This window comes from Canis lupus, chromosome 21, assembly GCF_048164855.1.
Source record: "Canis lupus baileyi chromosome 21, mCanLup2.hap1, whole genome shotgun sequence".
Classification (NCBI taxonomy): Eukaryota; Metazoa; Chordata; class Mammalia; order Carnivora; family Canidae; genus Canis; species Canis lupus.
The window spans coordinates 42,918,459-42,939,277 of record NC_132858.1 but is presented as its reverse complement, the minus strand read 5'-3'; the positions used below and the strand labels follow the sequence as shown (position 1 = coordinate 42,939,277).

The 20,819-nt window shown below is 42.5% G+C and overlaps 3 long non-coding RNA genes across 20 annotated transcripts in view; 2 read left to right on the top strand and 1 right to left on the bottom strand.

The window, feature by feature from the left end:
• The window catches only part of LOC140613098 (uncharacterized), a 6,808-nt gene extending 5,119 nt beyond the window's left edge, over positions 1 to 1,689 (top strand). Inside the window, exon 2 of the long non-coding RNA XR_012014233.1 lies at positions 1,347 to 1,689. This is a non-coding gene — a long non-coding RNA (uncharacterized lncRNA). The remainder of the gene's footprint in view (positions 1 to 1,346) is intronic.
• LOC140613097 (uncharacterized) overlaps positions 1 to 7,992 on the bottom strand; it is a 49,252-nt gene extending 41,260 nt beyond the window's left edge. The window contains exons 1-3 of one of the 3 annotated variants that reach the window (XR_012014231.1): positions 7,404 to 7,986; positions 3,441 to 3,555; positions 114 to 157 (exon numbers count right to left, since the gene is read on the bottom strand). This is a non-coding gene — a long non-coding RNA (uncharacterized lncRNA). Of the gene's footprint in view, positions 1 to 113; positions 158 to 3,440; positions 3,556 to 7,403 lie in introns of those variants that run through there. The other 2 variants (XR_012014230.1, XR_012014232.1) reach the window with 2 other exon arrangements.
• LOC140613094 (uncharacterized) overlaps positions 1 to 20,819 on the top strand; it is a 66,576-nt gene that overhangs the window by 31,716 nt on the left and 14,041 nt on the right. Inside the window, exons 1-4 of one of the 16 annotated variants that reach the window (XR_012014215.1) lie at positions 7,781 to 7,953; positions 8,296 to 8,508; positions 16,037 to 16,505; positions 17,397 to 17,542. This is a non-coding gene — a long non-coding RNA (uncharacterized lncRNA). Of the gene's footprint in view, positions 1 to 7,780; positions 7,954 to 8,295; positions 8,509 to 10,022; positions 10,137 to 14,555; positions 14,668 to 16,036; positions 16,506 to 17,396; positions 17,543 to 20,819 lie in introns of those variants that run through there. The other 15 variants (XR_012014218.1, XR_012014217.1, XR_012014216.1 and 12 more) reach the window with 15 other exon arrangements.

Sequence of the window (20,819 nt, the reverse complement as noted above, 5' to 3'; positions counted from 1 at the left end):
TCTTCTTCTTCTTCTTCTTCTTCTTCTTCTTTTCTTCTTCTTTTCTTCTTCTTCTTCTTCTTCTTCTTCTTCTTCTTTTCTTCTTCTTCTTCTTCTTCTTCTTCTTCTTCTTCTTCTTCTTCTTCTTCTTTTCTCTTTCTTCCCACTGCATTTATTACTGATATAAAAAATGTTTAAAAGAAAAAAATTCATTCTCAGTTCTCCAACAGCTCTCATCCTTCCCTCTTGCCCACACAACTCCTGACCCATTTCCTCAGGGCCAGTGCAAAACCGAACCTGTTCACTGCGTTTTCACAGAAAACAACCAGTGCCAGGGATGTAGGGAAGAAGGTTAAATGAGGGCAACAGTACCGTCCAGGTTCTACCCAAGGGTAGGCCAGGTGGAGATTCATAGAATTCAGATGAAAGGACTGGTGGCCTCACAATGACGTGCTCTAACTAAAGTGGGCTGGAGAGGAGATAGGATAGCCCATAAGAGGCTTTAGAGGACATCTCATGGGCTTGTGTCAAACCCCGAGAAACCGACACCAAGAGAATGGGGAGACCAGGGAGGCAGTCTTGCGGAAAGTTTCACAATTCTCCCATGTTGGGAGGTGTGGATAGTCTAGAGGGCATCAAGAGCCTCACTCATTTTGGTAGAAAACCTTACTCTAGTGTTGGGAAGTCACAATGATGCCATGGACACTGTGAAAGGCTACGTACAAGGGGGATGCACAGTTTCACAAAGCACAGTGATCACAGACCAGAGCGGGGGGGGATCATGCTACTGACACAGGATCTACAAAATCCAAAAGCAGGGAGAGTGGCCTTTCAGGGAGTAACTCTGCACCAGTCATCTGTACTTGACCCCAGGTCAACCTGGTGAGTTTCACAGAGCAGCTGGCAACTTTGGGGGTAGGGTTTGTCATATAAAAAGGACTCCTTCCACCATGGTGGTCCTCCCAGAGGAGGCTTTCACAAAGAGCAGAGAAATTCCTGAAGGCTCAAAAGTTGGTCTCCTATCAAAAATACCCGCCCGCCCAAGGATGGCCCCCAAGTTACAGAAGACAAATCAACCTCCCTGTCTGGCGACACTTTGCCACAAAGGGCCACTGTCGACATGAGGACCTCTGTGCCTCCTACCACCCAGGCGTCAATGGACCTCCTCTGTGAGACTGCGCCTTCTCATCCAGGCCGGAAGGGGCCCTCTGATCTAGTGGCCATGTATTTCCCTGTGGCCCTGCGATGGCTACTATGAGGCTGTTCCACCCACCACCCTCAGTCAGTGACACCCACCCCCATCTGCCACCCCCCCATTTGGGGTCCAGAATTGTGTTTCATCACTGGTGGGCTTTCTTCTGTTCCAGGCTCCAGAGACTTGCCTCCAGGCCCCCACCTCTGCTCTCTTCAACTGCCTCCTGGACCCTCTTCCCCTTCACTGACTGCTGAACAGGAAACCTCTTTGGTGCTGTTTCTTGTGCATCTGTCCACCCAGCCCTCAGTACTGCCCTCGATTCCTAAGAGCCCTGGAGCAGTTTCCTACCATTCCCTTCTTCTAGCTGCTTGTTTTAAGTCCTTTCTATGTGGAACCTTCTAACGTCTCCTAGAAAACCCTTCTCAGAAAATTAATAGGCACAGGAATCTTTACTATATTTTAAATGACTATATTTTCTAAGACACATATTCCAAATAAAGGATCTTTCCTCATCACTGAGTTTATTATATAAAAATTCTTACAAAGATATAAAAATTGCAGGGGCATCTGTCTGGCTCAGTTGGTAGAGCATGTAACTCTTGATCTCTGGATCATGAGTTCAAGCCCCTTGTTGGATGTACATTTGAAAAAAAAATACATAACCATTTAGCTATGTTTCTTTTTATAAATAAATTGCTTTTATTGAATATAGTAAAAATTATATGACACTGGAAGGGGCTTGGGACCATGCTGTATTTCTAGTATGCAAAGTGAACAGAAAATCTGATATGATAATTTCTTTGTTTTTTAGTTATTTTATTTTACTTTTTAAACTCCACTATTATGAATGCACAGTATTATGTTAGTTTCAGGTGTACAATATAGTGACTCAATTCTATACATTACTCAGCGCTCATCATCATGTTAAATGGACTCTTAATCTCCTCACCTATTCCACAAATGCCTCCCCACCCCCTCTCTGGTAACCACCAGTTTATTCTCTAATTTATTTATTTAACTGTATTTTTTTAAGATTTTATTTATTCATTCATGATAGACATAGAGAGAGAGAGAGAGGCAGAGACACAGGCAGAGGAAGAAGCAGGCTCCATGCAGGGAGTCCGACACAGGACTCCAACCCCGGTCTCCAGGATCAGGCCCTGGGCTGAAGGCGGCGCTAAACCACTGAGCCACTCAGATGTCCCTATTCTCTAATTTAAAAGTCTGTTGGTTTGTCTCTTTTTCTTGTTCCTTTTTTTTTTTTAATTTATTTTTGCTCCTTTGTTTTGTTTCTTAAATTCCACATATACATGAAATCATGGTATTGGACATGGTAATTTTCATCCTTATGTGAAAACACTTAAAGAACTGTATATTCTGATTATATTATTTTAGAATCTGATAGCAAGAAAAGCCACTGATCCGTGGGAGGACATTTTAGAAACTTTAGCACAAATTAAGCAAGATGCTGTACCTAAGGTATGATCCTACTGGGATCAGCGCTATGCCTACCTCCTGTGGTGTCTGGATGACCCACTGTTGGGCTGTTGAAACCCCCAATATAGAGGAAGCAACCTCTGTTTTTCCCACTGTCAGTAGCCTGAGCTCTTACTGAAGACATGGTCACCAGGATAGCTCCAAGACGGCTGCTCTAGTTATAAAGAATGATAAATGATTCCACTGCGTTACTAATTTTTAAAGTTCTCTGTAGCCCTTGCAATGGAATTCAAATTGTGCCAGTCATCTTTTATTAGTCAGTCCCATGGGATTTTTATTGTTATTTTGAACAAGATCTATTTTTGTTTAATTCTATGGGAACCACACATAGTTTGTGGTTTTTGCCAGAAATTTATTTTCCAATGAGTACTACTCAATTCTAAATAAGTACATTCTGCATTCTTATGCTGGGACATAGTATGGGCGAGTTCAATCAGGAATACCATTTAAAATTGTATAATGCAGCCTGGACTTTCCTTTTTTTGTGTGTATGTGACTTTCCAATTCTAGTAACTACAAGTGAGTTTGGGTCCTGTTTATTGCCTTTCAAAGTGATCCATTTTAAATGAAAACATCTTCTTAAAAAAAAAAAGTCATTAAGAATTGGTTCTACAACAGTGTGGCTTATTTGTTGACTCATAGCATTGATTTGTGTAAGTGCTCAATGTGTTTATTCACACACTGAGATAAACATTATATTAATTCTAATAAACAGAAACTCAATGTCACATGTCAGTTCACAACAGAGAAAAGGAAACAATTTTCTTACCTAATTTTTGGTGCATGATATCTATGGAACTCTTGAGCTTGTTTTCAGGAGTGGGAAGACAGTTTTGCTCTACTGCACTAAGTTTCAGAGTATGGGTATTAAGACTCTCTTCGACCTGAGAAAAGCAGAGTATTTTCACTTGTAATAAAGCTTAACTCCCAGGACTACAAGAAGCAAAAGAGGCAATCTTATTACAACATGGGACCTTCAAGTGCCTTAGACTCTGAGGGATCTGAAATGTTATATTCTATTCAATGCAATAATGCAATCTTTGAGCAAAACTGTCTAAGCAAAATCTATAGGAAATGATGAATCTTGCACTAAGGCTTAAAGAAATAATAAAACAATAAAGCTTCTACAAAAACTGCTTTCAGAACACCAAGGAGAAAACTGGGGATTTTTAATAAGTGTCATTTATTCTCTTGTCAAAAAAGAAAATAAAGTAAATTCATCTGTTTGGTTGATTTGGTTTGGCTTGTTTTTTTTTTTTTTTTTTTGTAGACAACATGAACCATGGAAGACTATATGACTTAAACTAGTCATAAAAGTAATAAAAGTAATTATTTGTCCAAATATCTAAGGCATGAAATAAAACTTTGTTTTGTTTTGCCTTTCAAATGGAGAGATCTTTTTTTTTTTTTTTTTGGAGAGATCTTTTTTTTTTTTTATTATTTTATTTTTATGATAGTCACACAGAGAGAGAGAGAGAGAGAGAGGCAGAGACACAGGCAGAGGGAGAAGCAGGCTCCATGCACCGGAAGCCCGATGTGGGATTCGATCCCGGGTCTCCAGGATCGCGCCTGGGCCAAAGGCAGGCGCTAAACCGCTGCGCCACCCAGGGATCCCTGGAGAGATCTTTAAAATGTACTTCTGTATCTCTAGAAAATGATAATAGTAAAATGTAAATGACCTGTAATTTCCTTGACTAGATAACATGGTTGACATTTAAAAAACAATTTTAAAGTAATACAAGCACATGTGTTTAAAAATTCCGGTATTACTGAGAGGTGTAAATGAGACACAGATGTGTTCCTCCCCTTCCCCACCCCCAACCACCTGCTTATTTCCACCAAGGTATAGTTATTAACAATTGCTTGTGAATCTTTCTAAAAGAGGAAATATATATCTAGACACCAAGAGATATGTGTGTGTATATATATATATAATTATGATTTGGGGGGCACCTGGGTGCCTCAGTCAGTTAAATGTCTGACTCTTGTTTCAGGTCAGGTCATGATATTAGGGTGGTGATATTAAGCCCCACATAGGGCTCTGTGCTCAGTGCAGAGTCTGCTTGGGATTCTCTCTCTCCCTCTGCCCCTTCCCCTCCCTTGTCTCTCTCTCTTTTTTAAAAAAAATAAAAAAATTAAATTAAGATTTTTTCCACAAAAAGTTTTTTTTTTTCACAAAAAGTTTATATCATTCTATATACCTTGATTTTTTTCATTTAATAATATATTTTAGATCTTGTTTCAGCACACATAGAACTATCACATTATTTTTAACAGTTGTATAATAGGTCTTTTTATATTGTACTATAAGTATTTAACCAGTCCCCTATTGATTCAGATTTAAGTTATATTTTATTTTTGTGAATATTTATGTAAAGTCTTGACAGTTGAATAGCTGATGAAGAACTATCTACATTTTTTTATTTTGATACATACTGTTTAATTTGTGGAATCAGTTTTCTCTTCCCCCAACATTCGAGATTTAACTATTTCTCTAGTGCTGGTATTAGGAGAATTTTAAATTTTCACCCATTGAAATTTAGTTTATAGTATTCTACTTTTATTTGTTAAATGAACATTTTATCTAAAGAAAAATCAGAATATACTTGCTTTTGGAGTATATGGTATCTTAGCCCAGTGATATGTGGACTTACAAAGGAGAAAGGAAATATTTTAATTTAATAAAACTGGGTTGGCAAATGTGGCTAACACCAAGTCAACCTTCATAAGCCATTGAAGCAAATCATCCTAACGTGTATGGAAACAGAAAGGCCCAAAATAGCCAAAAGATTGTTGAAAAAGAAAACAAAAACTGGTGGCATCACAATTCTGGACTTCAAACTCTGCTACAGACCTGTAATCATCAAGACAGATCAGTGGAACAGAATAGAGAACTCAGAAAAGGACCCTCAACTCTAAGGTCAACTCATCTTCAACAATGCAGGAAAGACTATCCAATGGAAAAAAGACAGTCTATTCAACAAATGGTGTTGGAAACATTGGGCAGCCACATGGAAAAGAATGAAACTGGACCATTTCCTCACACCATACACAAAAATAGACTAAAAATGGTGGAAAGACCTAAATATGAGACAGGAATCCATCAGAATCCTAGAGGGGAACACAGGCAGCAACCTCTTTGACCTCAGCCACAGCAACTTTTTCCCAGACATGTCTCCAAAGGCAAAGAAAACAAAGGGAAAAATGAACTATTGGGATTTCATCAAGATAAAAAGCTTTTGCACAGCAAAGAAAACAACAAGCCCAAAAGGTGACCAATAGAATGGGAGAGATATTTGCAAATAACTTAGATAAAGGGCTAATATCCAAAATCTATAAAGAACTTTCATCGACAGATGAAAGGATAAAGAAGATGTGGTATATATATACACAATGGACTACTACTCAGCCATCAAAAAAAATGAAATCTTGTCATTTGCAATGACATGTATAGAACTAGAAGATATGCTAACTGAAATAAGTTAATCAGAGAGAGACAATTATCATATTGTCATGCATATGCAGAATTTAAGAAGCAAAACAAAGGATCACCGGGGAAGAGAGGAAAAAATAAAACAAGACAAAATCAGAGAGGGAGACAAACCATAAGAGACTCTTAATCATAGGAAACAAACTGAGAGTCACTGGAGGGGAGGAGGGTGGGTGATGGGCATTAAGGAGGTAATTTGTTGTGATGAGCACTGGGTGTTATGTGCAACTGATGAATCCCTGTACTCTACCTCTGAAACCAATAAGACATTGTATGTTGATTAACTGAAATTAAATAAAATCAAAATAAAATTAAAATTAAAAAAAAAATGCTTCATAGGTCAGTGAATTTTAGGAAATTTTTAGAGTAAATTAAATTGATAATTCCCATGTTCAAAAGATGGTATGTAGCCGGAGAGATGGGAGATGGGAGATTGGCAAGTTTCATAAGAGGTACTATTATGAAACTTGCCCAAGCTTGGGGGTTTCAGTCTTGCAGGGTGAAAAGAATTCAGGAAATTAGTTGTACAATGTGAATGCACTTACCACCATTGAATGCTACATTTCAAGGTGGTTGCAATAGTACCTCTTACGTTATGTGTATTTTACCACAATTAAAATGAAAGATAACGAGCTGAATTATGCTCTATAGAGAAAGAGGCTGGAGGATCCCTGGGTGGCTCAGTGGTTTAGCGCCTGCCTTCGGCCCAGGGCCTGATCCTGGAGTCCTGGGATCGAGTCTCATGTCGGGCTCCCTGCGTGGAGCCTGCTTCTCCCTCTGCTTGTGTCTCTGCCTCTCTCTCTCTCTCTCTGTCTCTCATGAATAAATAAGTAAAATCTTAAAAAAAAAAAAAAAGAAAGAGGCCAATTACCTATCTGTAATTTCAAGAGTGTGAGAGAAGAGCCAGTACCAGAAATATAGTCAAATCCCTTCGGGAGCCAATGAATGTCATTACACACTCAGATAAGGTCCTGAAGGCAAAGATCCCTGGTAGAGACGCAGAGGGAATCTAAGGCACAGATTACTGATACCAGGAGCACAATCACCCCTATTCGGCTCTGCAATAGCTGCCTGCTGTACCTGACGACTTCCAGGACATTTCCCCAACGGGAAGAGCACCTGTTCTCTGGGGCCTAATCAAATGTATCTGCAAGTGAACCTGTGTTCGTTGTCTGCGATTCTAAAGATCAGATTTAAAAAAATAATAATAAAAAAATAAAAAATAAAGATCATATTTACTACCTGGAGTCACAGATGATGCACGGCCACCGAGAAGAGGAAGGCCGCCGTGAGCACCGGTGCCTCGGGTCGTTCTCGGTCATACACCGATGTTTCAAAGCACCCTGTAATATTTTTATTTGTCCTCGCTCACAGACACCTGGTGAGAGAAACTGGAATCAAAGGGAGAGGGAAGAACCAAAAGCCAGAGAAAATCATGACTTCTGTTCACAACGACTTTGAGTCCCAGGTCCTGATGACCAGAGTGGACAAATCACGGTTAGAAAAATAAAACGTATTGATCTTGGAGAGGTGACTCACGATGCATGTTAGGGGATTATCTAACGAGAATGTTCCACGCACTTAATAAGACTGTTTCTCAACTACTCAATGGCAGTTGAACAGTCGCCTGCTGGCATTCCTACCTTCTATCACAGCACAGAGCGGAGGTTCTCGATGTTGGCAGCACCTTAAAATCACCTGCGGGAGCTGGTAACAGTCTGATGCCCTGGGGTCATCCCAGACCAGCTAATCAGATTCTCTGGGGTGGGTTCCAGGTGATTTCGACCTGCAGGTACAGCTGAGAATCACTGGCATAAAGATTGTCAGTGTCTGTAAGGCTTGGGGGCGGGTGGGAGGGAGGACTTCTTTCTCCCCCAACAGAAATTTGCCTTAGCAGGCTTGGGATTTTCCCAAGATCTGTATTTCTTATGTGCATTTCAGTTGATGATGCTAATGCCTGTGGCTCGGGTGCACACAGACAAATACTACTACGGTGACTGAAATTCCTGATCTTTTCATCCTAATCATGGATCTCTTCTGCTGCTGGATAAATCTGGTCCCCTGGGCTTTGTTAATAAGGCTCTTTACCCCAAGCTAGTAATTTTTTTTTGTTTTGCCCTGAAACATGTCCAAGATCTTCACATATTACTCCCAATGAGTGGCTCCAGAAATGGCCACATAATCCAACGAAGCCCCGACCAAGGTTGACCCGAGTGGAAAGATGACATCATGGTTTCTCCATGCTGTATTTTGGTAATAACTCCTGGACACTTGCTTTAAAAAGTAACAATACAATATTGAACATGATCATCAACATCAAAATGCAACAGTAGGGCTGTTCTGTGAGGTCAGTATGAACCTGAGAATACTTTTTATGTAAGCGTATGCAAAAATTAGCTCTCTGAAGGGTGCATTTGTATTTTACCTTTTGAAGTTTTGTCCTTATTAAATTTTACCATGATTTTTTTTCCTTTTTATTTTTTTAGAGAGAGAGAGAGAGAGAGAGAATGCATGTGCACAGTGCTCAGTGGGGAGGGGCAGAGGGAGAGGGAGAGAGAGAAACTCCAGCAGACTCCCTGAAGTGGGAAGAACCGGATGCAGGGCTCAATCTCACAACCCTGAGATCATGACCTGAGCTGAAATCAAGAGTCAGATGCTTTGGACGCCTGGATGGCTCAGCGGTTGAGCATCTGCCTTCAGCCCAGGGCATGATCCTGGAGTCCCAGGATCAAGTCCCACATCGGGCTCCCTGCATGGAGCCTGCTTCTCCCTCTGCCTGTGTCTCTGCCCCCCCCCCCTCTCTCTCATGAATAAATAAATAGAATATAGAATTTTAAAAAAAGAGTCAGATGCTTAACCGACTGAGCCACCCAGGTATCCACCATGATTATTTTTGACTGCTGCTCACTAAGCACCTTAATGGTGATGGGCACTTGTCTGTTCTATTACTCATGTTGCTGGGAGAAATGTAAATTCTTCTGATGGCCAGGAGATGTCCTGTACTTTTGTACGTCCTGTTTCCCCAGGCTCGCCTTGAACTCTCTACACCTGTTTGAATCATTGTAGCCTAGAATGGGGTGCTCACAGTCAACATTGTGGAGTGGCAAGAGAATCTTTGGGATGAAATCTAGTTCAGACTCCTAGCCCTGATTCTTATTAGCTGTGTGATCTTCAGCAATACCTAATTTTATAGAGCCTCTTTTTTTTCATCCTGGAAAAATGATGCTACAAATACTTCCCTCAAAGGGGTATTTTGGAAATGATTAAACTAAACGTACAAACATTTAACACATTGGTTGACACATAGGTGCTGGAGAGAAAGGTGTTGTTTTTTTTTTTCTTTCATGTAATTAGATAAAACATAAACAGCTAAGGGCATAAATATAGATATTTTTCTAACTTAATCCACTCAGAGAAATTAAGGGAAAGGAAAAATAATTAAAATATGTTGGACTAACTAACCCTCAGAAGGTCACTCAACCAAGAGGGACTGGGTGAACTCTAGCATCAGGTGAGGGTGAGCAGGGAGCACTCTGGGTGCTGGGTGGGAGCCAGGCCAGGAGCCCCAAGGCCACGGCCAACAATGAGGCACAGGGTGAAGCCAAGGAGATGAACCTGAGCCAATGAGAGGCAAAGGCTAGTACTCGAAGGAGGCAGGGAGTCAATGCTGAGCAATAGTTGGCCCTCAGAGAACCTGGAAGAAGCCTCAAGGAAGAAATTAGAACCCAAGAGTCCGCAGAACAGTTGGTGGAGCCTGGGTAAGGTGGGATTGCAGAGCCACAAGGCCTCAGGCTGGGGTCACCCCAGAAATAAGTTACAATCTTTTTCTTCTTTTAATATTTTATTTATTTATTCCCTCAGAGAGAAGCAGAGGGAGGAGCAGGCTCTTTAGGGAGCCCGATGTGGGACTCAATCCCAGGACCTTGGGATCATGACCTGAGCCGAAGGCAGATGCTCAACCACTGAACCACCCAGGTGTCCCCGGTTACACTCTTCTAAGGCATACTTATCTTTTCCTATTAGCCTGGCTAAACTTTTCCATCCTTGTCAAAGTCCCTCCTTTTGTTAGGCTTTCTTTGATGGGCATAACTGTATTTTTCTATATTTAGGCCCTGTACTAAGCAGAGCAGTCTAGATAATGTATCTCTAAAATCTCAGCGACTTAACACAATCAAAGTTCATTTTCGGCCCCTATCACGGCCCATGCTGTCTGTGGGGGTGGGGAGGAAGGGGGGCTCTGCTTCTTGCAGTAATTCAGGAACCCAGGTTCCTTTGATCTGGTGGCGTTGCCATTCCCCAACAGGGATTCTGAAAGTTGGTTCATAAGATCCTTTTTTACATTTTTAGCACCAGCTTGTTAAGGAAGTGTGAGCTACCTCCTGCTCCCCTACCAGCTGCCTTCTTAAGTCTTTTGATTCCATCCTTCCCATCAATATGCTCATTAACAAATTCAGAAAAATGTGCTTTTGACCAAGTAAATTGATAAACAGGTGCCAAACCTGTGTGATGTTTCCTTAGGATTGGTTCTGAGCCCAGAACTCTTATTTCCCTTGGTGGTTTGGGTAATAGAGAAGTAGCTCATTATATTGCTAAAATACATTTTCAGCATGAGAAGAGATAGGACTTTAATTAGGAACAGTTTGGACTTAGCTGTAGAAGTTACCAGAGACCATCCGTAGAAATGAGACTCACCCAAAAACGAGAAAGAACATCTTGGAGTCTCAGTTTCCCTTAGGGAAGGAGGTCAGCTAGACAGTCCTCAGGCTTCCTTCTAAGTCTTCGGATAGTAGGAAGATGAAGAAAAGCTTTATGAAAATGGTAGTCAAGGCTGAAAAATATCTAATAATTTTCAGTGGTTTATATGTGAATATGGTATTAAAGTGAAGCAGTTGTGAATAAAAAAATGCACTAATAAAAATGTAGGGGTGCCTGAGTAGCTTAGTTGGTTGAGCATCAGACTTCAGCTCAGGTCTGATCTCGGGGTCTGGGATCGAGCCCTACTTCAGGCTCCATGCTCATTGGAGAGTCTGCTTGTCCCCCTGCCCCTCCTCCTGCTCAAGCTCTCTCCCTCTCAAGTAAATAAATATTTTTAAAAAATGTAATAGGTGTGTGGGTTAGCACTTTTAGTTGCAAGCAAGAGAAATTCTGACTGATTTAAGCAAAAAAGCAATTTGTTGAAAGGGTCTTAGGGTAAATCAGAGGTCCAAGGGGGTCATCCAAAATGAAGAACAGAGGGTGCCTGGAGAAAGTTTATAGGAAGGTCACAAGGACATGGAAAATAGAGATTATTTTTATTTTATTTTATTTTATTTTATTTTATTTTATTTTATTTTATTTTATTTATTTTATTTTATTATTTTTTATTATTATTTCAAAAGAGTCAAAAGAATGAGTGTGATTTGGCTTTAAGAAAAGATTCAGGGGGGATCCCTGGGTGGCTCAGCGGTTTAGCGCCTGCCTTTAGCCCAGGGTGTGATCCTGGAGACCCGGGATCAAGTCCCACGTCAGGCTCCCGGCATGGAGCCTGCTTCTCCCTCCTCCTGTGTCTCTGACTCTCTCTCTCTATGTCTCTCATAAATAAATAAATAAGTTTTTTTTTTTTTTTTAAAAAAAGAAAAAATTCAGGGACAGAGAACAAGTGTATTTACTATTATATAGATTCTGCTGCATTAATCAGAGACCCAAACTAACAATAGATGGTCCTGGGACACCTGGTGGCTCCGTCAGTTATGCCTCTGGCTCCTGGTCTTGGCTCAGGTAATGATCTCAGGGTCCTGGGATGAAGCCTCACGTTGGGCTCCATGCTCAGGGTGGAGTCTACTTGAGATTCTCTCTCTCTCCCTCTGCCCCTCTTGCACATGCTGTCTCTCTCTAAATAAATAAATAAATAAATAAATAAATAAATAAATAAAGTCTTTAAAAAAACAAAAAAAGTAGAGGGTCTCAGGGATGACATGGAGGTTTTGCTCCATGAAGTCATTCAGAGATCCAAGTTCCTCCATCTTAATTGATCCATGATACTTAGGACACTGCCCTTGTCCACATGGTGAATACGGCACACCGTCACATGACATTCACCGTGCAGGCAGCAGGAGGAGGAATGATTCCCTTAGACACATCCCAGAGCTGACCATATCATTTCCCATCGTATGCAGGCGGTCAGCTCTCGGTAACATGGCAATACTGAACCATAGGGAAGTTGAACATCGCAGTCTCTATATTGAAAGTCCATGCAAATGTCTATCAGTGAAGGATTCCCTCATTATAGAGGAAGAGAAAAGATACTGGAGAACAATCAATATTGAAGCAATCTCTGCTTTGATAGATAGCAGGTTAAAACTTTAGCATACAGGATCAGAGGAGATGGTGGTAGAATTTTCAAGGGTCGCTGAACACAGTTACTTTAGAATGTGAAAAATGCCTGCAGATGTCTTAAAATGGGAAGTTGTCATTTGTAATGAAATAGGCTGAGGAAAGGGATGGCTCATATTCAGCCCCAGCCTAATGTCTATATTCAGAAATGACAAAAGGACAAAGGTTAAGAGTGGTTGTTTTGTTTTTGTTTTTTAAGATCTTATTCATTTATTCACGAGAGAGAGACACACACACAGAGGCAGAGACACAGGCAGAGGGAGAAGACAAAGGACAAAGTTTAAAGGTCCTTCTCAGGGCAGATTGCTACAGCTAGAGTTGTATGCTTGGAGAATGCCCCGTGCCTGTCCAAACGCTCCTCTGGCTCATTGTAGAAAACGCCATGGCCCCTAAGGAGGTCAGAGAGGCCTCGGGCCCAGAGGAGATTCAGAAAATACCAAGGGAAGTTTACAGATGACAAATACAAGGGCAAATTGGGTGCAAGTTCAAAGCTGTGGAAATATCATGGAGAGATAGAGGGCACATGTACGTCTGAGTTATCTTGCCACACACCACTCCGGGCAAAGAGTAATGGGGCTCTAAGCCACTGGTGGCAAGGGCACGGGGCAGCGTCCAGAGAATGACAGCTGGCTCCGAACCCTCCAGGGCCCGGGGTGCCCAGCTGGCAGGCTCCCCCCAACTCTTCTGAAGCACGCTTTCTGCAGTAGTCTTCAAGCAACTGCTTTTCTAGGAGAGCAGTCATGCTTGGCCTGTCTCCACTACTGTAAATGCCTCAAAAGCTTTTTATAGGCCTTCTCTTTGAAACGCTCTGAAAAGCTCAAGGAAAGCTTTGTGATCCGGTGGCCGTCTTTCCTGCCCGCCCAGAGGAGGCCCACCTGAGGAGGGAGGCCGGACGGCCAGGCCACAGAAGAACTGAGAGAGACGGGGCTGAGGAGGAGAAGCAGAGGTCAAGGCTTGGGGCTGGGAGCCTTGGGGCTCCAGCCCTGCCCTTCCCAGTTCGAGAAGCCAACAGAGCCTCTGTATTTGCTTAGGATGCTCGGAACTGAGTTGTCCTCATAGCTAAGAGACTCACGTTTAAGAGTTTGCCTTTCTTCCATTCTCTCCCTGCCTTTGACCCCTTTCTTTCAAGACCCCTGAATGAATTGGCACTGCCGGACCCCTACAATGCAGGACCTGCCTCTCTCTTTCCTGGTTCTCGAGTTTTCCACCTTTAGCTAATTTTCTTAGTTTCCTTTGCCGGATTCACCAATGGTGACCTCAAATTCTTATTTCTTAATTTCTTCCTGAGTCTCTCCTCACTTCCATCCCCTACCTTTATTTATTTTTAAAAATCACCTCAGATGACTTCTCTGTTTTCCTTGGAGCAGACGTATCAAGCTCAGTTTCTTTCTCTTTTGCTTTTGCTCTGTGTCTTTGCAGCTGGTACCCTTATGTTTTTCTTCTCTTCTGATCTTAACCTTGGGACGTTTGTATAAAGGCATTCCTTTTTGACACAGAGATCACATACCGACCATCCTGCACACTGCCAGCCTGTTTTTGTTTTGTTTTGCTACCATATTAGACCCTGCTGTTATGTTTCATGCCCAAAACACTTCCAGACTATGCAATTCACTCTGATGGTTTGTTGATGCCTCATCTCTGTCCGTCCCTCACATTAAGTGAAAGTATTACTCCTAAATGAAAACCACTGGCAAATATTTCATTCTACTCATGCCAGCAGGCCAGCAGTTCTGTTTTTCACTCAATCCTTTTTTTTCCCCACATTTTATTTATTGATTGATTTGAGAGAGAGAGAGAGAGAGAGAGAGAATGAGAGAGGAGGGAGAAGGAAAAGCAGTCTCTGCACTGATCAAGGAGCCAGACTCAAGGTTCAAGCCCACAGCCCTGAGATCATGACCCCAGCCGGAATTAAGAGTCAGTCGGTCACTTAACTGACTGAGCCACGCAGGTGTCCCTCTCACTTATTCCTTTAATTCAAGCCTCAGACCAGCCCCCTTCTCCAGGGCTATTAAACCTTTATAGTTATTTAAAGACAAATCCTGCAGTGCTTGCTTAGATCACCAGTCCAACTGATAAACGTGGAAGGAATGAAGGATGTAACAAACACCACAGTAATAACGCCACAGTGCTGCAGGTAAGAACCATTGATGGATGCTGAAAATAATGGGCAAAGTATAAGAAACAGGATATAGGGGCACCTGGGTGGCTCAGCAGTTGAGCACCTGCCTTCAGCCCAGGGTGTGATCCTGGAATCCTGGGATCGAGTCTCGCATCGGGCTCCCTGCGAGGAGTCTGCTTCTCCCTCTGCCTGTGTCTCTGTCTCTCTCTCTCTCTCATGAATAAATAAAATCTTTAAAAAAAATAGGAAACAAAAAAAAAATAGGAAACAGGATATTTGCATAGTGTCAAAGAATCTCCCCCCGCCCCCACCAAAATATATTGATCATGAGGCGGATAATTATAAGTTTACACTTGAGAAACCCGAAAGACATCGCTTTAATCAAGTGATCAAGGTTAGCATCAGCACCAATAAGGCACATCAATGTCACAAAACCATGGTATGATGCATGACATATGCACAATATTCTTTCTAAAATGTTCTCACCAAAATTGTATAACCTCAGTGTAATCATGAGATATCAGAAAAACGCAAATCAAGGAACATTCCATAGAATAACTAACCAGTGTTCCCGGAATCACATTCCCAGATAAATGAATTACTCCCAAGTTCCAAGCATCAAGGTCATGATAAGGAAAGACTGAGGAAATGTTACCGATTGGAGTAGACTAAGGACACCAGACAACTGAGTGCACTTGGCCCTGAATTGGAGCCTGGACAAGAAAAGGACAGTAGAGGGCAACTGGTGAAATTTGAGTAATAGCTGCAGATTAAGTAATGTTATTGTTGATGTTAGTTTTCTTATTCCTAACTGTGGTTTTTTATTTTTATTTTTATTTTTTTATTTTTTATTTTCCTAACTGTGTTTTTTTTAAAAAATTGAGATATAATTGACATATAACCTTATCTTAGTCTCAGGTATATAACATAATTTGATCAAATTTGATTTTTTTTCTTTTTCTTTTTTTTTCATTTTTCTCTTTTTTTTTTCAAATTTGATTTGATCACAAAATGATCACAATAAACCTAGTCAACATCCATCACCACACATACTTCTTTTTAAAAAGATTTTATTTATTTGAGAGAGAAAGGGAGAGAGCGCAAGCGTGAGCAGGGGGAGCAGCAGGAGAGGGAGAAGCAGACTCCCTGCTGAGCAGTGAGCCTGACACAAGGCTCGAACCCAGGACCTTGAGATCAAGGCAGATGCTGAACTATCTGAGCCACCTGGGCACCCCCATCACCACACATACTTACAAAATTTTTTTCTTGTGATGAGAACTTTTAATATCTCTCTCAGCAACTTTCAATAAAGTATTGTTAACTATAGTCACTATGTTAATTTTCTAATTTGGGCAATTATTGATTTACGTAATCTGTGCTACAGCTGAGGCATCAAGGTTTTGAAAAGCTGCTCAAGTGTTTCTAATGTGCAAAATCTGAGAACCACTGATCTAACTATATCGTAAACGAGAGAAGTCTTAAATGTTCGTAACCACCCGGGGACCAGCTGCAGCCTACCCCACTAGCCCTTGTGGATTAAGTCCTTTCAGAGATTGCAACAGCCACGACCTTGATTGGGACTCTGTGAAGGATTGGGCTTCCCACAGGTGGGACACCTGCAGATCAGAGAGGATCCAGGTGTGGACTGTGTCCCCCATCCACATCCCCCACCTCTCACTCCAGCTACTGCAGCACTGACCAGTTTCCTGTGGGCTTTGATGGGTGTCGTGCAGATGCCCTTGAGCCTGTGCAGTGAGCCTCTCACCTTTGGCCTGGGGTTTTGGCAATGCTGAGATAAGCGACATCTGTGAGAACCGACTCCGGGCTTATCCGTGCGCAGCCCAGAAGAGCGGGTAAGTAATGACAGTTGCCCATGTTATCCCCTCGGTAGGTGGTTTGGAGGTGCCTTTTGTCAGCTCTTCAGGAGGTTGGCTCAGTTTCACATCCATATATTGTTTCTCTCACCCTCCCTGTTCCTTTCACCTGTCCTGCCCAATGTCCAGGAATCACATTCTCAAATAAACAACTTACAAATTCCAAAAGGTCTATTTTGCAGAGAACCGAGTCAAAGATATCTTTAATGAAAACAATAAAATGACTTAAAGTTGAGAATGTCATGGAAAATCCAAGATGTGTGATCTGGGGATGAGAGTCTCTTCTGCTCTTTATGCTCTCTGACTCCCTTTACTCCTCTACTTTTTTTATGGAGGCAAAATGGCTAGTCCAGCATCCACTTTCTTTCCTTTTTTGACCTGTCTGTCCTAACTCTACAACTTCCTTCTGCTACCCCTATCCTCCTGTTTCCATTTGTTGCTCATAGCTCACCTTCATGAGCCCGTTGGCTGAAGACAGAAGGAAACGGGGCTGCTTACACCACTGTTCCACTCTGTTTAAACAAATTCCCCTGTAGGAAACAGATAAAATCTTTTTAAAAGAGGGTAGAAAGAGTTGCCTGGGTGGCTCAGTCATATAAGCATTTGCCTTGGGCTCAGGTCTCGATCTAGAGGTCCTGGGATAGAGCCCCACATCGTAGGGCTCCCTGTTCAGCCAGGGGTATGCTTCTCCCTCTCCCTCTGCCTCTCTCCACCCCCGCTCATGCTCACTCTCTCTCTCTCTCTCAAATAAATAAATAAAATCTTAAAAACAAAACCAAAAAAATTTGCCCCTTGTCAGGCTGCCACCACTGTTGCCCTTGCAACCAAGTCTCCTTTCCTCCTCCAGCATGTGCGTACCTCCCTTCACAGGTAGCCCAGGACTGTCCACCGGCCACCCGAGTGCCCCATCTGCCCATCCCACGCCTTTCCTCTGTCACGTCATCACTGATGAAGTCATCAGCGCCTCGCCCATGGTCTGCTCTGGATCTTACCACTTGGGCAGCAACTGCGGTGAGGCAAGTAGGGAAAGAAGCGATGCAGAAGTAGTCCCTAAGGACTGTTTGGCTTCTTCAAGGCTATAATCATTTATTTATTCATTTGGTAGACATTTATTGAGTGCTTAATATGTGCTACGCATAGTTTTAGGTGTTGGGTATAGATGGCTGTGAATAAGATCTGCCTGTGTCCAGCTTACGTTCCAGTGAATGGCAAATTAGCGCTCGAACTGTGACCTAAACACTACATCTCTCTTACCTTCTGAAATAGTTCTTTTCTCACTGTATTCTTCTTTTTTTTTTTTTTTTTAAGATTTTATTTATTTGTTCATGAGAGACACAGAGAGGCAGAGACACAGGCAGAGGGAGAAGCAGGCTCCATGCAGGGAGCTGGATGCAGGACTCGATCCCAGGACCTCAGGATCACACCCTGGGCTGAAGGCAGACACTCAACCACTGAGCCACCCAGATGTCCCTTCTCACTGTATTCTTCTTTTCACTCTGTTTCCTGAATGGCAGGCTTAGCACTCCTTCTTACAGCCCATGGCTCAAATTTCTTATTAGTCTCGGGCTTAAGATTAAAGTTGATATTTGACCCATGACTCTTCTATTGGCTCAGGGCTCCTCTCCTGTTGAAGGGAAAGCTTGGCTACCTGAGTGGTCTTCAGTTGTAAACTACTCCAGGTTGCTGGATCTAGCTTCCCCTGTTGTGGTGGGATCACAATCACGTGGAGGGCAGGAAATGGTACGGAGTAGGTTCTAAGCCACAGCTCTTGTCCATGGATCGTTCTCTTTGCACTCTTGCAAAGACTCCCATGTTCTCAGATCTGTAACTTAATATTTATTACAACAACAACAATTCTTCCTTATGTAACAGTCCATGGCCCTTAGTTGGGGTGTAATTAGTGGAGACCACTGAGATCTATGGTGTATGTGTGGGCTGGTTTAGCTTTATAGAGGGGGCAAGCAGATTCATAAAGAGGCCAAGTGATGTACAGATTTTCTGATTTCCCCTCATCCCTCTTGCAAAGGCCATGGAAAATGAGTGCCTTTTTGGGTGGGTTGCACTCCCTTTGGGAATTTGCCATTGTTATTATTATTTTTTTTTTTTTTTTAGAGATTTTGTATATTTATTTGAGAGAGTACTAGAGGGAGAGCAAGCATGAGTGGGGAATAGAGGAAAAGGGAGAAGCAGGCTCCCGAGCCCCACATGAGGCTTGATCTCAGGACCCTGGGATCATGACCTGAGCCAAAGACAGACACCCAACCGACTGACCCACCCAAGCACCCCGCCATTATTGTTTTTGAAGATAAAGCAAGTTGTACTCTTGTTGGGAGCATGCTATGAAAGTGCACACATGGGTTGTGTCTTTCTTTATGTCTTTCTTTCCATAAAGAAAAACGTAACTGAACTGGCTTCCTTCAGTCCTAAGCAAGGTTAACATAATTGTAAAGCAGGTTCAGGATTCCAAACTCTATGACATTTCATTATCCATTTAACTTGGCTCCATACAAGTCCTACAAAGCAGAGCACAACCCAGTCACAACACAACACAAGATACAATAAAGGGTAAGTGGTTAAGAAAGCAACCAGGAGGTCAGGCTGCGAGGGCACCGTCGAGGGGAGGCTTCAGTAGGGTCCGGGTCAGCTCTCAGCGCTTGCTGCTTGTCGTGGTGACTGTCTGCTGTGTTCAGAGATCTATCTGGCAGAGTCTTTGGTGGCAGTTGACTCTGATGTGGTGAGATGTGGAAAGGTCAGCCTCAGGAGACTCAGTTTGCTGCTGAGACAGTGTAATCAGCTGTGGCCTTTTGCAGACCCCTTCTGGTCCTGCTGGTTGTCAGTTCTGCATATCGTTGGCCTGCACTGATTTTGGCAATATCTGGTCTTAGTTGCAATGCCCCTGGCTGCTATGTCACTGTTTGACATGGTGATTCCATCTTCCTCTCTACAATCATAGGCTCTGGGTACAAAGCTGTCCAACTTTTCTGTTTTCAAGCAAAAGTTTGGGAAAAGGCATCTCCATTTTTTTTTTTTTAAGATTTATTTATTTGAGAGAGAGAGACAGAATGAGTAGAGGAGGGGCAGAGGGATAAGCAGACTCCCCACTGACCTAGGAACCGGATATGGGGCTCAATCCCAGGACCCTGAGATCAGAACCTGAGCCAAAGTCAGACACTTAACAGACTGAGCCACCCAGGTGCTCCAGGGCATCTCCCTTTCTTGGAGAACTGTTTACTCACCAGCTGACCTGGCTTTACAAGATCTCCCTATAAGCCTCTCCTTCCCAATCTGTGGCTCATAATTCGGAGTACCCAGGGTGATTACAGGGGTATAACCTCATCTCCACTTGGGAGATTTGTTCCTTGAAAATGTACCTTTAGAGATCAATTATTCTGGAGTGTTACCTTTCTTAACATCTAAAGTGAAAATAATTTCCAGAAAGAGGCATAGGGGAAGAAAAATAATTCTCCCTCTACCTTTCTAGTTTCCTGCGTTAAAAAACAAATTTAATTATGTACACATGTGGCAGGAGCTGCACAGAGATATGAGATCCAGAGACGTAACCAAAGCAGGAAGCTTTTGTGTCTTTTAGACAAACAATATGTTTGTGAAGAATTAATAAGACAAAGAGGATTGGGCTAGGGGTGGTAAAAGGCAAAGAGGTGACAAGGTTTGTATGGTATTCTTGGCCCTAAAATCCGCTGTCTCTGGTGATAAGGATGCCTTTTACCATCCTGGCATGGGGAGGGTATTTTTCACTTGAGAGATTTATCTTCTGCTTTAAGGGGCACAGGAGAGGTCAGAGCATCCTTGTACTGGCTGTTTCTCAAGTACCTTTAATTCAAAATAGCTTGCCAGAGGGGCATATTTTGGGGTAACATTCTGAACCCTTACAGAGGTAGGAAATACATTATTCTCTTTATACATAGGGAGTTTATCCTATCAATCTTCTCTACTTCAAAGGATGGGCAGAAGGAACTCTATTTATTTGTTGGGGAGGGATGCAGAGAGCCTTGAAAGATACGCAGGATAGGTACTGAAAAGGGGTATGAGAGTCCCCCCCCCCCCTACTCCCAAACCATTGAAGGGCTGGTTGGCCCTGTGTGATTATCAGGATGTCATTAAGCGGGGAGCTGGGAGGAGTGGGAGCCGCCCCTGAGGTTCTTTTCTGTCCTAAAGACTGATGACTTTATCTCCTCTGTGGACTTCTGGTCATTAGTGCTGCTTCTGGAAGCCAGCCCCTGTGGGCCTACTGCCCAAGGTAAGCGGTGTCTCTCAGCCTTTCCCCCACCCTAA